At 35.8% G+C, this 17,744-nt stretch overlaps 1 protein-coding gene across 1 annotated transcript in view; it reads right to left on the minus strand.

Annotated features, from left to right (window-relative positions):
* The window catches only part of LOC135205047 (eyes absent homolog 2-like), a 200,429-nt gene extending 183,184 nt beyond the window's left edge, over window positions 1-17,245 (minus strand). The window contains exon 1 of the mRNA XM_064235315.1: window positions 16,556-17,245. The gene's annotated coding sequence lies outside the window, so the exon portion shown is untranslated. The remainder of the gene's footprint in view (window positions 1-16,555) is intronic.
* Between the last annotated feature and the right edge of the window lie 499 nt (window positions 17,246-17,744).

Here is a 17,744-nt window from a genome sequence, read left to right on the forward strand (position 1 = left end):
ATATATATAGTGTGCAAGTTAAGTGAAATGTGCTTCATGCTCTATTTAACATGAGAGAGACAGAGAGACAGACAGACAGACAGACAGAGATAGAGAGAGAGAGAGTAAATCGACGCATACATGCTAACTAAAGAATACCAAATATTAGTAACCTTGAGAGACATTAAAAGTTAATTTTCGTCAAAAATAGAAAAAAAAAATCTGAAATATCTTTTTCTCAAATTTCATAAAACTCCAAAAAATATAATCTCGAAGCATTAGCAGGCAAAATTTGTACCTTGCAAATGGAAGTTTTGATGGATTTACAAATCTCTCAAATATCTAAAATAAATTTTGGTGGGATTAAAGTACTTTAGCAATTGGACTGGGAAATTTATTAGGAGCTTTCTTAAATAAGAAATTTTTATTTTCTTTGCAAAATCAGTGATGAAATCATTTATATCGATCAGCTTAAGAAATTTAATAAAAAAGGCATTAATATGACAGGAAAATACTTATCTGTAAAAAAAGGACAATTTTAAATCACGCTTTGAATTTATTTAGGAAAAATAGGAAAATCAAGAATAATATTAGTGAACTCTTAAAGAAAATATTTAATGATATTTCTACAATCATACGAAACTTCCAAGATGTTTTTAAACTGTACTTAATAAAAATGATGAAATATTGAAAAAAATCGTAAAACTTATTTGTGACACCGTATGCAAATTCCAAGTAGGAACCGAGAGTAAAAGTAGATAAAATCAGCAACCTGTTTAATACATGAAAGGAAACATGAAGAACAGAAATTAGATGTTTAATATTAATAGATCGATATAAAAATATATTGTTTATTCATAAATTCAAATAAGTTTTTGCAGTATAAAACTAACAAAGGAAAAATATCTGTATTTTCTCTAGATTTAGACAATACCACCACAACAAGGTCAACTTTCTGCTTACAAAGAAGAGGGCACCATAAACCACGTCGACCCCATTTATATATATTGCGTCAAACACCTCCCGAGAAATGTTACGCTAAGTAAATAATAAATTCATACATTCACGCAGAGACTGTATCAGTGGCACATCTATCCCGTTCATGCATAATGCGCCATCAACTTAGCATTTACATTTAATATAATATATTTAATATATATATTATATATATTAATAGATATATATAATATATAGATATATATATATCATTATATGGATATTGTAAATACTTTTATTAATATATCTATAATATATATATATATATATAGATATATATTATGTGGATATATGTATAATTTATAATATATATAATATAATGATATATATATATATAATATATATATATTAAGAGAGAAAGGAGTGAGAGAGAGAGAGAGATATTCGCCCTTCTTTTATAAGGATATAAGCTGGAAGAAAGATAGGTGATCATTCAGTTTTCCTGAGAGAGAGAGAGAGAAGAGAGAGAGAGAGAGAGAGAGAGAGAGAGAATCTATGCGGATGTAATTTAACCACAAATCACCCAAAATAATTTGACATAGCAATAGCAACAACTAGAATACGAGAGCCGAAAAAAATCGTCATATGCATAACCGATAAAAGCCAGGAAAATAACGAATAAAAGAGATAAAATAAAAATAAAAATAAAATCAGACAGGCCAACAGGAAGATGTAGAAGCCGTTTGGTTCTAACAGCGGCAATCAGACGAAGAATCCTATTCCAGAATAAAAAAACAAACAAACAAATAAACAAACAAAAAGTTTATATATCCCCGGAGGTGGTAAACACTCCTTTGCTTGCATAAACAAACACACGCCTTGAAGAATTCTCTCTCTCTCTCTCTCTCTCTCTCAGACAGAGAATGGAATAATCACGGATCTCTCTCTCTCTCTCTCCCTCTCTCTCTCTCTCACTCTCTCTCTCTCTCTCCAACTCCGGATTCCACTGTTACTGAAGGCATTTCGTTGGTATGCCACTTCTAAGGATAGAGGGTACTTACTAGGCCACCCCCCCCAACTACAAGCCCCAACCCCCCCCCCCCCAACACCAGAACCCAGACACCTGTGGTCGTATGGTCTATTGGCGTTATGCAGAAAGGTGTTGAAATAGATTGGCGTAAATTTTAAATACTATTTTTAGTCTCTCTCTCTCTCTCTCTATCTCTCTCTCCTCTCTCTCTCTCAGAGATGTTTCATGCAATATTTTATTCCACTCTCAAATAAATCACAGCCATTAAATTTTCTTTCTACTTCTGTCATTTCATCTAGTGTTCAGTGAACTTTGTCCTCAACAATAATAATAATAATAATAATAATAATAATAATAATAATAATAATAATATGCTGAAATTAACCCTCTTTCAAACATGTTCTATTAAAAGTAACTACTGCCTCAGCCGCATTAATTTTATACAGATTCCTCCCTATTCTGCTAATTATAGTCTTCTCATTGTTGTTCATCAGTTTAAGCACCAATGAGAGGACCACAATCACGAAAATAATAATAATAATAATAATAATAATAATAATAATTGAGTGACGTTGATTGACAAAATCAAGAAGAAAGTATCACTCATTGATGTCGCAATACTATGGGACACCAGAGTTGAAGAGAAAGAAAGAAAGGGGAAAAAATGGATAAGTATCAAGACCTGAAAATAGAAATAAGAAGGATATGGGATATGCCAGTGGAAATTGTACCCATAATCATGGGAACACTAGGCACGATCCCAAGATCCCTGAAAAAGAATCTGGAAAAAATAGAGGCCGAAGTAGCTCCAGGACTCATGCAGAAGAGTGTGATCCTAAAAACGGCGCACATAATAAGAAAAGTGATGGACTCCTAAGGAGGCAGGATGCAACCCGGAACCCCACGCTATAAAACCACCCAGTAGAATTAGAGGACTGTCATAGAGCAATAATAATAATAATAATAATAATAATAATAACAAAGGTTACCAGTCTACGTCAGCATCTTCGTTACCCACAAATGTCAACCTGAGCCACTCTGCCATGACAATGGGGAATAGCTAGGTACCGTCTCTGCCAATTTTCTCTTAATAAATTGGATAGAATGGCGGAGGGACTTTGCCTCTATTTTTACACTGCGGTACGAAGGGTTGATTGAGAATTCTCTTGAGAGAGAGAGAGAGAGAGAGAGAGGGGGGGGGGGTTCTTGGTTACTTGTTTAGTTACATATTTTTCACACTGGACAAAATGTAACGTACTTATCAAGAATTCTCTTGAGAGAGAGAGAGAGAGAGAGAGAGAGAGGAGAGAGAGAGAGAGAGAGAGAGAGAGGCTTTTGATTCTTTTAATTCATTTAGATATTTTTCGCAATGAGCAAAGTGCATCAAAAGTATCTTAAATCTAAAATGAAAAGCCAGAAGTTATTATTTCCTTACTAGAGAGAGAGAGAGAGAGAGAGAGAGAAACATCTTGTTTTCGTGTTTATCCAGATATTTCTCACACCGAGAATAATGCAATACAAGTATACCTAGAACAAAACGTACTAAACTTAAGATTCTCATTCCCTTATGCTCTGCAATTAACTACTTGAAATCCTACGGCTAAGATTTCTTCCTAACCAAAAGCATTACATACATACAAGCTACCTCAGAAGGAGAAGAAATACTCACATTGTTTATGACGCGTGATTGAAATCACAGACCAACATGTGCAGTGGAATAAAATTGCCATTGCCACCTAGTCACCTATGTTGGCAAAACCATCGTCACTTGCAGACAAGGAGTTTCGAGCACAAAGGGAGTATTACTTAGAAGTTATCTTTTAATTTATCCTTCCTTCAGTAACATCAGAAGTTACGCTTGGCAACAGGGCCAAGGTACAATCGTTAAGAGGGATGTGTTACAATATACTACAGAATTACCTATTCCAGACACTTTAGTCTCACGTAAAGTTTTCATAATCTTGATGGCTATGATGGCTATACGCTGGATTTACGCCAATCGAAAAATCTTAATTCTCGATCATTTCACTTATGGTTTTGGTAACTTTTTATGACATGGTAGTTTTTTAATATTATATTTCACTATTTACTGTTTTCTAACTTACGCGAAGGATTGGACTTACTTTATTTCTGTAGGTGTTTGTAAGTAATGAATTCTGAAGCAAATATGAACTTTTTACTAAAATTAGACATATCTACATTACAGTTTTTAGAAAATAGTAAATAGTAATTTATATATGCATATATTTATATTCATGCTAAAAAAAATCACAGTAGATGCACGTGACTTCATCACATAAGTGAATACCCGCAGGTGAATGACAGGCAGGAAGCCACCAGTACCAAGCACTTTCGCCTTTATAGGGGCACTGGGCACTGTCTGGGCATGAATAAAGGCGAAAAAGCGCTTGGTACTGACTTTCTTTCTGCCTGTCATTTTTCTGTAATATTGGCTTATATATATTCATACATACATATACATATATATATATAAGACTGTATGTGAGTATTTGTGTGCTGCGCAAATCTACCATCAGGCATAACATGCATATATACGTGCACAGGTAGGAAGGGAGGGAGGCGAGGGAAAATATCTGGTTACAGACTGCAATATCAAGTTAACTGTCAAACTCGTCAAAACAATATGCGACAGGGAAACGCAGGGAATTCCCAACAGAAGCGAAGAATATAAATCCAAAAGTAAAAATACGAGAGAGGTTAGGGGATTTGGTGTGTGTGTGTGTGTATGAATGTATGTATATTTATACAAAAGAATCCACAGTAATAATCTTGGTAGGAAAGATGAAAATTGTATATATATATATATATATATATATATATATATATATATATATATATATATATATATATATATATATATATATATATATTACTATATATATATACGTATATATACATAATATAATATGTATGTACAAATATATATACTATACATTTTTTCTGTTTTATATCCAAAAATATATTAAGAAAATATCACTCCACATACATCGTTAATATTCGCTTCGCTATACTTCTGCAATAACTTACACCCGAAGGGGAATTAGATCTGATAAATACTTTGTCATAAACACGGTTCGAAACTTTGCCTGGTTTAAAGGCAACGATTTCAATAGGCAATATTTAGGGGACGAAATCTTACATTTCGACTGGCAATCTCCAATCGAAATACAAGGTTATTTATTTACCTAAATATTGTATTTAAGGGGCGTTTTTTACTATTAGTTAAAGAGATATTCATATACGTATTTTACATATAATATATGAATTCGCAAATAGAATATTTATTGTAAATATTCTTCGTATTAGCCTCTAACTTCATAGAACACTATCAATTTCACAATCAAACAAGTAAATCGAGTTTTCTGTTCAGCGTATATTCCTGCATAACACTCAATGTGCCGATTTGCAGCCCTCTAGCCTCAGTAGTCTTTAAGAAATCCACAAACACAACAGAGACCTTACTCAGCCAATCAGAACGCACTACCGTCAACATCAGCCAATCAAGGCCAAGAACAGAACTCGGAAGAGGACGGAATAATGGAGCAATAAAATCGCGCCCTCAGCGTCCGTCGCCGACGCCAATTAAAGTCGTCGACCCCACGTCGGGGAGTTCCCCCCCTCCCCCAGGGGAAGCCTTGTGGGTTTTATTGTCCACCAGATAGCGCTATAATGACGTCATAATGGAAGGGTCTCCGGCTATGATTGACGGAAGACGTAAGTTGCGCGGAGTGGAAGGACATAAGTGAGCTGTCGCCTCGAGACCCAGAGAGAGAGAGAGAGAGAGAGAGAGAGAGAGAGAGAGAGAGACGGAAGGCGGAGAAAGAGAGACAATGACTGGAGTTCTATGTTGATAAAAATTTGAATTATTATTATTATTTTTTTTTTTTATTAAAAGTAATTGCTGCCTCAGCTGCGTTGATTCTATAGAGGTTCTTCTCTATTCTTCTAATTATTGTATTATTTTAAAACAGTAATAAAATCATTACTGAAAACAACAAACTTAGTTATGATGAAAGACAGAAAACGCAAATCAGTACTGAAAACAATTTAGTTATGATAAACAGCAGAAAACAATCATAAAAATAACGTTTAACACTCATTTCCTAAACTATCAACTCTGATTGCCTCCGGCATCCTAGGACATTTTACTCATCCAGGTCAGCAGCAGTCCTAAGAATGAGGACTAGACTCCTTTTAAACAAGTTGCTTGACCACCATCCCAAGACCACACTTGGAATTAATTTTTTAAAAGGACCACAACAAACCGCCAGCAAAGATACCAACGAAATTCTTGGGAGGATTGATGTAGATTCTCATAAATACTGACTTAGAGGAACATCATCAATTCTTATGTGGATGAGAAAAATAGAGGTAAGGAGATAAGAGAGATAGACGGATAGACTCACAAACATAGAGAAAAAGACAGGAAGAGAAAAGAAGAACGAATAATAATTCTACTAGATAATCAGTTAGTTATAAAAACGCCTTTAGTTTAAAGAAATAACTTGTACTTTTTCATTTGTATTCTTTGTACGTTTAATCGTTTCTTATTTCTGTAAAATAAACTTCCAAGTGAACAAGGCACGATCCGAACTCCACATTACTAAGGTGTGCATGTTAAAATCTACGGCCAAATAGTGTATTGTTTCACCAACGAAAATTAAAATAAATACTTTATATTTTATGAGAAAAAATAATTGTTCTGTACCGTTTATTATGCAACGTTTTTTTTTTACATTTTAATTGTAATAAATAAATCACAAATATCCTATCCTAAAATTCCTGAATCTTTAACTCGCCGTGAAACACCTTTTTCAGACGTTTTTAGGGATTCTTGGCCCCCAACAAACGTTTTTAGGTTTCTTGGCCCCCCAACAAACGTTTTTAGGTTTCTTGGCCCCCCAACAAACTTTTTTAGGTTTCTTGGACCCCCAACAAACGTTTTTAGGGTTTCTTGGCCCCCAACAAACGTTTGTAGGGTTTCTTGACCCCCCAACAAACGTTTTTAGCGTTTCTTGGCCCCCCAACAAACGTTTTTAGGGTTTCTTGGCCCCCCAACAAACGTTTTTAGGGTTTCTTGGCCCCCCAACAAACGTTTTTAGCGTTTCTTGGCCCCCCAACAAACGTTTTTAGGGTTATTGGCCCCCAACAAACGTTTGTAGGGTTTCTTGGCCCCCAACAAGAACGAAAATAGAAACAAAGTAAGCGAAACCGATATACGTTGTAATGATGGATATGCAAGTTTAAAAGATAACTTGAAACCACTACGTGGTAAAAATCCAGGTCGGTATACGACAATTATTACACTGTGTCTTTTATAATGTTTATATTACTCATTTCAAAATTACTCGTTGACTATAATTCAAGTCAACTATTTAACCTCTTGCATTTTCAATATTCCACTCTTCCCCTCCTTAAAAATAGATATATAGATCATAGATATAGAGAGAGAGAGCAGAAAGCACAACTCACAGGATTTGAACCGATGGTTAATGCCCAGTCACCAACCTAACTCCTGGCGCCCAATAAACATGCCCTCATTAGTGGGGCAGAGTACCCATGGGCACGATCGTCGAAGGTCAGCTGATGACAGAAACGAGGCTGCGCGAGAGAGAGAGAGAGAGAGAGAGAGAGAGAGAGAGAGAGAGAGAGAGGTTTGAAGTAAAGGAAATTATAACTGAAAATTTATGTAAATTATATTATATATTATACGAAATATATATATAGTATATATATATATATATATATATGATGAGAAAGAGAGAGAGAGAGACGAGAGACAGAGAGAGAGAGAGAGAAAAACCCTGAATGTGAGAAAGGAAATCAACCTCACATTGCCAACTAAATTGTAAGCAGATGCAAGCAAGCAACAGTCTATGCAAATTCCATCCACTCCCCACAAACCCATCACATGCCCCTCCCCCTGTCCCATCAACCCCTCAACCCCTCAACCCCCCTCTCCACCCACCCTCCTAACCCCTCATCACTACATAATAATAAGCTAAATGAGCGTGGGAGACTAAAAATCAAGGCTGCTTTAGTTGTACATAATCTCATTTTTTTTTTGTGACTCAAAAATGTTGGTGACTTTACTGTGTATTTTTGTGTTTTTTTTATTCATGAGTGTTTATACATTCGTTTTTTAAGTATGTATGTATATAAGGTGAACTTACATATAAGACAGACATACAGAGAGAGAGAGAGATAGAGAGAGAGAGAGAGAGAGACAGACAGGACAGAGACAGAGACAGAGAGGGATGAATGTCTCATCAAAACAAAATATAATCAGTCACTCAAAGTTTACAAACACACTCATAAATTTCATTTATATATATATATATATATATATATTATATATACTATATATTTATATATATAAATATAATATATATATATATTAATATAATAATATATATATATATATATATACATATGTTATATATATCTATATAATGTATATACATACATCCACAACCCAGGTACACAGCACTCACAATAAACAAAGCAAACAATAAATATACATAAAAAAATAAAATAAAATAAAAACAGCCACAAATACAAATATTCCGCTTTGATTAGGACAGAGAGAGAGAGAGAGAGAGAGAGAGAGAGAGAGAGAGAGAGAGAGAGAGAGAGAGAGAGAGAGAGATAGTCCTCCTGAACAAAGGGAAAAGCGAGCAATCTGTCAGTGGCTTATTTTCTTAACTTGTATCCGAGTAATCCCCTCTTGAGAAGTTCGAATAAAGTGAGATTCATGCGCTGGCGTTGTGGATTAACGGTTGATGTGATCAGCTAGATCAGTTAGCGCTTGAGAGAGAGAGAGAGAGAGAGAGAGAGAGAGAGAGAGAGAGAGAGAGAGAGAAGTAGTGATCTGAAAACAATTGTATTCTATTTGGCGAGGTTTCCAAATGATTGTTTGAAAGATATAGTCACGTCATATATTATCAACTCAAAAAATTCCCCTTCGGTTAACATTACATGAAAACATATGTATTCCAAGGTAGATCGAATTGGATATTAAAGGACATTTGTAGCTCAATGCAATCTATATATATATATATATATATATATATATATATATATATATATATATATATATATATATATATATATATAATATATATATATATATATATATATATATATATATATATTATATATATATATATATATATATATATATATATAAATATATATATATATATATATATATATATATCTATATACATACATATATATACATGAATATATCCTGTGCAAACCCCACTCAATTAAGATCCACCAACCGTAACGGTACAATCCCCCTCTCGCCGAAATAATTCGCGCAAGATAACCATCGGAGCATACAAATAAATATACCATGTACACGCTTCCTGCTTCATCGCTCACGTTAATAAACTTGAAAAAGATGCATATTCGCGTTAATAAACTTGAAAAAGACTCATATTCGCCATAAATATCCAATTTGCAGGATGTACATTTCCGTGAAATCTTAAACTGGTGATCGTACGTTTGCGATGGAGATATAACTAGGAAGTTTATTATTATGCATCTGGCAACGTCATTTCTCGCTCTGAAAAGAACACAGAGAGAGAGAGAGAGAGAGAGAGAGAGAGAGAAAGAGAGAGAGAGAAATCTTCATTTATTTTTGGTTATTTTGATGGAATATGTAAACAAAAATTGTGTATCATTTTGAATTAAAATTTTAGATTATATTGAGTGACGTCCAATTTTAAATTTTGACGAATACATTATTATTATTTTATTATTTATTATTATTATTATTATTTATTTTATTATTCCCCATCGGAATAAATAAACAGCCCTTTATCTTTAGTCATCGGGTAAAAAAGATATTACTTTAATATGATAATTAAATTATTATATTATTATTATTTATTATTATTATTATTCCCTCAGGAATAAATAACAGCTTAATCAAAATAGTAGATATACTTTGTAATAAAAATGATAATTAAATTTCGTTCTATATATAAATATTTTTTAATAAAGAGTAAAAAATAAAATCACTGTTAGAGAAATACTAGCTATGACCAAAACTTGGATGGGTGACCAGCTTGTTCCGACCATCCTAAGTCTCTACGCATCTCATTTCCGGAACTTACGACAGACCAAGGGAGTCTGGCGGGAGAGGCAACGGGTCCCAACGAGGCCTTAAGATCCAAGGGAATGTATAGGAGTTTTTAATACCATCACTTTCATCATTATTATCATTATCGCTAAAATTACTATCATTATCATTTTTTTTCCTGGGCTTTTACTTTCACAAGTCTCCACTTCTTTGAAGATAATGGTCAAATAGGCTGAATTTATTACCTGGGGAACTTATCATTCAAATTCTGTAGACATTTTTACGCGCAAATGGAAAATGAATTGTAGTAAGTACGTATTTGAATAGAAAATAGATAGACAATTCCACAATACTTTAACAGACACAAAGTAATTCACGGTTATACATATAACTGGGGAAAGCGTCCCATTACGGGACGGTGAGTAACGCCCGTGACGTCACAGATCCGTAACGCGTTGATGTAAGCCAGTTAGAATGAATGACAGTAACATGGAGATATGCATTTGTTAAATATTACTTAAAATTTCATCGGCACAATTGAGTTTTCTGTCCAGTGGTGGCCTTATCCACGGCCCATGAAACTTAATAACGGTCCGGTGGTGGCCTATGGTTTTGGTACCTATAGCGCCGCCAGAAGTACGGTTATGGCTAAGTTGAACCTTAAATAAAAAAATACTACTGAGGCTAGAGGGCTGCAATTTGGTACGATTAATGACTTGAGGGTGGATGATCGACATACCAATTTGCAGCCCTCTAGGCTCAGTCGCTTTTAAGAAATATATTTTGAATAAAATATATTACTTGGCTACAAAAACTGCGCCTCAAGAAACGCAAGCACTTGAGAAAAAGCACGTGCGCTTAAGACCCAAGCACTTGGAAAAAGGATAAAAACTTAACAAAATTCAAGCACAGAAAATTAAAATTATTTTGAAATCAAAAGCACTTGAGAAAGAAGGGAAAATATTAGCAGTTTTGAAAATACAAGCGCCTGAAAAATTCCAAAAATACAAAAACGAAATCACTTCATACTTAAAAATGCGTACTTTAAATAATACAAGCACATGCGAGAATGCAAGCAGTTACAGAATAAAAGCACTTATAAAATACAAGCACTTGCGAGAATGCAAGCAGTTACAGAATAAAAGCACTTATAAAATACAAGCGCTTGAAAACGTACAAGCATTCAAAAATAAAAGCATATTAATTAAGGAATTCAAGCACTTAAATTAAAAGCACTTGAGGAAATCCAGGCACTTTCAATCAAGCACTCAAAAACTTAAAAGCACATTGATGAATTCAAGCTCTTTATAAAGTACAGGCACTTGAATTAAAAGCACTTAAGGAAATACGCAATCACTTGAATTAAAAGCACTTAAGGAAATACACAATCATTTGAATTAAAAGTACTTGAGGAAATACGCAAGCACTTAAATTAAAAACACTTAAGGAATTCCACGAACATTTGAATTAAAAGCACTTGAGGAAACACAAGCACTTTCAATCAAGCACTTGGAAAAATAAAAACATCAGAAAGTTGCATTTGACGTCAAATAATTCTGCAGCTCTTGCATCACGAATCACTTATTGTAGAATTCTGGAATTACCAATTCCTTGTTGATAACTGTATTTAATACCAGACAGTTTGAATTAGATGTAATTATTCATCATTACGCGATAATTGACAGCAAATTATAATTTATCGCCGGATAATCAGAATCAGCGAGAGAGGCGTATTTGTTGCAGATAGTTATTCACTTTGAATAATAACTATTATCACAAATCCATCAATTTTTTAAATCTAAAATCCTAGAAATATATTGACACATACGTATATATTCTCAGACTTAATACGTTGATGACCACAGCCTTTGCAACACCAACACTGAACGTAAATCTATTTCGCTTTACAATTTACAAACATTATTTTCATGGAAAGATTAAACTGACTCGAATATATAAATAAGTGAATAATATTGCTTCGTTATTTATAAATGATCGTAAGATATTTCAAGGGACGTAAGATTTCACTAGCTGTGTTTAATAATTTTTGTATTCATTGTGTGTGTTTACTTTTTGTGGTATATATTACCTTTTTATTTATTCATTCTAATCTATAGCAGTCCATTACGACAAACATTTGTCATCATTATATAAAATCGTTATCCTTTATCTGCTTTTTTTTGGGCAACAACATTCACATTATATTAAGAATAATAATTAGCATAATACAAGTTAGTTGTATTGCACGGCACAGTGACATTTTACCCACATTCAGAAACTCTTAATGATTCAACAAAATATTCAAATTGTGGCAAGAAAAACATTGGGAACTAAATAAGGAAATTTTGTCCTAAAACCCAAAAATGTTCTTATTTTCCATATATTATATAATAAAGGAAGACGCGTATGTTTTTTTTAAAGATAATTCATGTGTGGGACCTTAAATTTTCAAAAGGAATTAAGTTGAAATCTTAAATCAGAAAGTTTATAACAAACTAAAATCGAGAAACATTTAAAATGACTCATAGGAACTAAGTGGTACCTTAAAAGTTTAAAAGGAATTTTATTGGAAATCTTAAACTAAAATCGAAAAACATTTAAGATAATTCATAGGAATTAAGTGGAACTTTACAAATGTCAAAGGATATGTAGTTGAAATCTTAAAACCAGAAAGTTCACAACAAATAGAATCGATAATAAAACATAAATTTAGCGAACGACATATAAAGTATCGCATCCTGAAAATTACGATAACATCCTAATGTGCAATAAAAAAAAATACTATGCTAAAATGAGCGAAATTAATCAAATTCGACCCTATAAAGGCAAGACAATTAGTAGTATTTGTAAATAAGCTGTATTGGTCAATTTGAATCGAAATATAAAATTCAGAGACCAAAAGCTTACCGCTTCCGACCTATGAGGTCATACAGCGCTGAAAGTAATGTTGAAACAATTGTTAGGAGAGGGTGGAAAATAAAAGAATTTAGAGAATATGAACGAAGGTACAGTAAATGGAAAAAAAGTGGGTTACAGATAGGTGCCAAAGGAGGCTTCAAATACCCTAAAGTAATGCCTACAGTGCACCGCGTGAGGAGTGTATTTGCAAACGAAATTAATAAGTTCATTTTCAAAACAGAATTTAAATAATTGAAAATTTGATGACGAACAAAGTTGGCAAAAATCGATTTCCAGAAATCGCAATATATTTAAATACCGATTTATCCCAATATTATGAATGATTCATCGCCCTGAATATTTTTTTTTTTTTTTAAATCGTGGAATTCAATGGCAACATAGAAGCGCAGCTCGCGATAGACAGAGAGACAGACAAGTCAGAGAGACAGCTATACCTTTTGCCGAACCAGTTTATTAATTGGGAAATGGACCGGCTGCTCGTTCCAGAGAGAGAGAGAGAGAGTGGTTTTGGACGATGTCGTCACAAGCAGGTTGGATTGAATTCCAGCGGTGGGAATTGAACGAAACGTGTCTTTGTAACGTTTGGATATTATTATATATATATATATATATATATATATATATATATATATATATATATATATATATATATATATATTCCTATATATATATCACAGGGCTCTCACAACCATCGTTATTAATACATGACTGATAAAATAATAATGACAGTCTGCACTTTGTATTTTCCATGTACATGACCTTGAGCTGACAAAATTATTATTATTATGAATCATTATCATCATCATCATTATTATTATTATTATTATTATTACTTCAGTACTGCTATCAATATTCACTCATATCTAACACAGATCTGAAGATATTGCAAAGCATGTTGCTTTATCAGACAAATGCATAATGAAAGCTTTATAAATAATTTTATATATATATAAAAAAGTGAGACTTCAGACTTACGAAAATGCATACCACATACACATACCACATGTATCACATGTAGCATAGAGTCAAAAATAAATATTTGAAGACCCCTTTTATATCAAACAAACCGTTCTTTTTCATTTCTATATCTGTTACGTTTTTTTTATTCCTCGTTAATTTTTTTTCCCATTTCTCTGTGTTACGTTGTTTTTATTTCTCTATTTATTACGGTTTCATTTGTCTTGTTACATTATTTATTACCATATATCTGTTACATTTTTATTTATATAAACTGTTAGAGGAGATGAGCGCATCGCCACCAGCGGGTCCAGAAAAAAATTGATGAGGGTGGGGCACCAATTTTCATACTGTACATACACGAACACATACACACACACACACATAGATATATACATATATATATATATATATATATATATATATAGATATTATATATATATATATATATATATATATATACACACACACACACAATTTTATTATTATTTCTATAATAGATTTTTATAGTTTGAGATTTCCCTTATATGTTATCATCTAAATCTTTAATATTATTATTTTTTTCATTATTCTTCATGGGGGATCGGTGCCCCACGTGCCCAGGTACCCCCACCCCTGGATCCGCCAGTGGGCACCGACCTAATGCCGTTTTCAATTCTCGCTGAAGAATGAATAAATAAATATAAAAATAGAATAAAATGAATGAGAGACAAAGTACTAGGTGAAAAATTCGGAATAAAACTTGCAATGAATAAATGGATTTCAAAGATTTTGTATTTCACTTGAATTTGACCGGATATAAGTATTGACTATTCTTCTGGAAAAACCTGGTAGATCTTTACAGGAAAAACAACGAAAAAACAAACACAGCGTACAACGCTTGTACGAAACTCTCAGCCGCGACCCAGTGGTGGCGCCAGACGTACAATCATGGCTAACTTTAACCTTAAATGAAATAAAAGCAAGTGAGGCTGAAGGGCTGCAATTTGGGATGTCTGACGACTGGTGGGTGGATGATCAGCGTACCAATTTGCAACCCTCTAACCTCAGTGGTTTATAAGATATGAGGTGGAGGAAAAAGTACGGGCGGACAAACAAAAAGGTTCTCAATAGTTTGCTTTTACAGAAAACTAAAAGTTGGAATTCACCAAGATTGGATCCACTGAGTGCAACTCAACTGATATGAACTGACATTTGCAATGGAACAACAAAAATCTTAGTGAGAATTCAAGGAGATGTGGATTTTGATCCAACAATGACAGAAAATTTAACAGCAAAACACTAAGTTTAGTAAGCAAAATTATAAGGACTTAATTCCAGTCGGATGAAAAATTAGATTTCACTCAACATTTGTTATTTATTTATTCAATAAGGTTTTTAAAAGCAATTTTTGCAGCAGATTCCTTGAAAGAAATTTTTCAAAACAAGCAAGCTATAGTAAGTATGAAGGCGGATTCCATTTGGGTAAAAATATAAATGAAAATATTTTTCACTGAACTTTTGTGAATAAAGTATACATGAAAAACCTTCTCTGATTATCTATTCAAAAGAGTTTTTAGGAATTTTCGCAGCAGACTATGTGAAAGCCCTCTACCAAATTTACCATGAGAGGAAGATTTTCATCCTAGATAAGATCTTTTGAATCTTCACGCATCAAAAACAATTTGAAAAAAAAAGCGACAACTAAAATCCCCAAAATCAGTTTGCCATATGTGCATTATTTATTTATTGAATATTATTAAAGCAGTTTAACTATCTGCTGTAAAAACCAGTTCTTTTCCAGGAGCATTTGGGAACGACAAGCATATTGTCACTGGATTTCGGGGGACCCACGATTTGGGGAGCATATGGGCGGGTGGATGGATGGATGGGCGCCCCTGGCTCCCTCCGAGGAACCCCCGAAAAAGGGACCAGTAACGACCCTTCCTCAGAGGATTGTCCTTTTTGAATGGGGCAGCCAGGGGCGGGTGTGTCGACCAGACCCTCGTTGACATAATAGTGGATCAAATTTCACCTCTATAACCCCTTACCTCTAACCCCCCCCTCCCTCTAAAAGGGCTTTCTCTAGCACCCTAAACCCCCCACCCCAGCTACAGCCTCTGGACTCCGACAACAAGCTCAGGGACGCCCTCGTGGGAAGTCCTACACAGACACCTCCCAGTTACAAGAACGCAGGAGTCTCTCAGAGCTCCCGAAGGCCTTCTGGTGACGAGACCGCAGGACTCCTGGTAACAACGAGTCCTACGCTACGCCTCGAAGGCACTTTCCACCCAGCAGCAGCAGCAGCGCGATTCCCCGGAGGCGTCGTCTACACCCCGGAGCGTCACAATGTCCTCCCCGTAACCGAAGAAGCGGAGCAGCCTCACAGGACGGGGATCATCATCATCCCCGCCCCTCTTCCATATTCCCGTGTGATACGAGGTGCGCATCTCGCTGCCTTGGACATTTTCCATCAATAACCGCTCCGACGGGGTCACTGCTATACGGCCCTGCGGTCGATCGCCCCAGAGGAGAGGCCGGACGGGGGGGTGAGGGGGAACATCCTATACCCGCCATCCCCGACGATCTAGGGGGGGAAACTGACGGCGGCGGCAGGAGCTGGAGGAGTGAATGGGACTTACCTGGTTTCCTTTGCGACGACGTCGAGGTCGAGGGCCTCCTCCTCCTTCTTCTTTTCCTTTTCTTCTTCTTCTTCTGCTCCTTCCAGTCGGAGGAGGCGCTAGAAAAACCACCGGGGGGTCAAGACGGATGGAGGGGGAAGGAAGGAAGGAAGGAAGGAAGGAAGGAATGGGGGGGTGGGAGGGGAAGAAGACGAAGGATGCTGATGCTGCTACTGCTTTTCTCAAGCGCGAGATGCCTCCAGCATCCGTATAACCGCAGGGGAGTTTTAACACTTCACACCACCACTACTGACACCACACTGAGGAGGGCCCCTCTCTTTCTCTCTCTCTCTCTCTCTCTCTCTCTCCCTAGCGTTTAGAGACGGTCAAACACACGCACACGTACAGGTCGTCGCAGCAAGAGCCAAAGGCCACTACTACTGCTGCTGCTGCTCCAACTAGCAGCTAGCAGCTATAGCCATGCCAGAGCCCTATAATACACCGTCCGTGACACCACCGAACACAGCACTCACTATACTGCCTGGGGGGCCTCTCCTTCTTCGACGAAGACGACGACGCCGCCCGCAGAAAGCGCATTTCCCGCGGAGGCTCCTCCACCACGGATCTGACGAGAAAGGTCGGCTTGGGCGCAAAAATCCGCACCAGCGAATGTTTTCATTTCGATCACCGCCGCTCGGAGAAGGGAAAGGAAGAAGAAGAAGACTTCTTCGCCGTCGCTAGGACAGGCATGCCACGCCCACCCTCCTTCTCCCGGCCCGCCTCCCCGAAGGTGTGGACCAATCGGCAGCGAGGGGCGGGGTCTGGACAGCTAATCGTAACGCAGCTATTTTCAGGGAAGGGCCGCCCTCCTGCTCCTCCTCCCCCGCCTCCTCCTCCTCCTCCTCTCGGATCTGTCAAAGGGCCCGAGTCAAAATTGAGATGCAAGTGTTTGTCTCGCAGACGTTGCCCGCGGTGAGATGAGAGCAGCATCCCACAAGTATCTGAAAGAGGCACCTGCGGCCGCAGAATTATAAAGAAAGGTCGAAAGAAAGCAGTTCGATTTAATAAAAAAAAAGTAAAAAAAAAAAAAAATAATTCCAATTCCCATTACGACCACAATATCCAAGATATTTCCCTGATCAAATCACATGGAAATACAGGTATAAGATGCGACATGATGACAACAATCCCAGAAAGAAGGAAAAACGAA

This window comes from Macrobrachium nipponense, chromosome 48 (genome assembly GCF_015104395.2).
Source record: "Macrobrachium nipponense isolate FS-2020 chromosome 48, ASM1510439v2, whole genome shotgun sequence".
Classification (NCBI taxonomy): Eukaryota; Metazoa; Arthropoda; class Malacostraca; order Decapoda; family Palaemonidae; genus Macrobrachium; species Macrobrachium nipponense.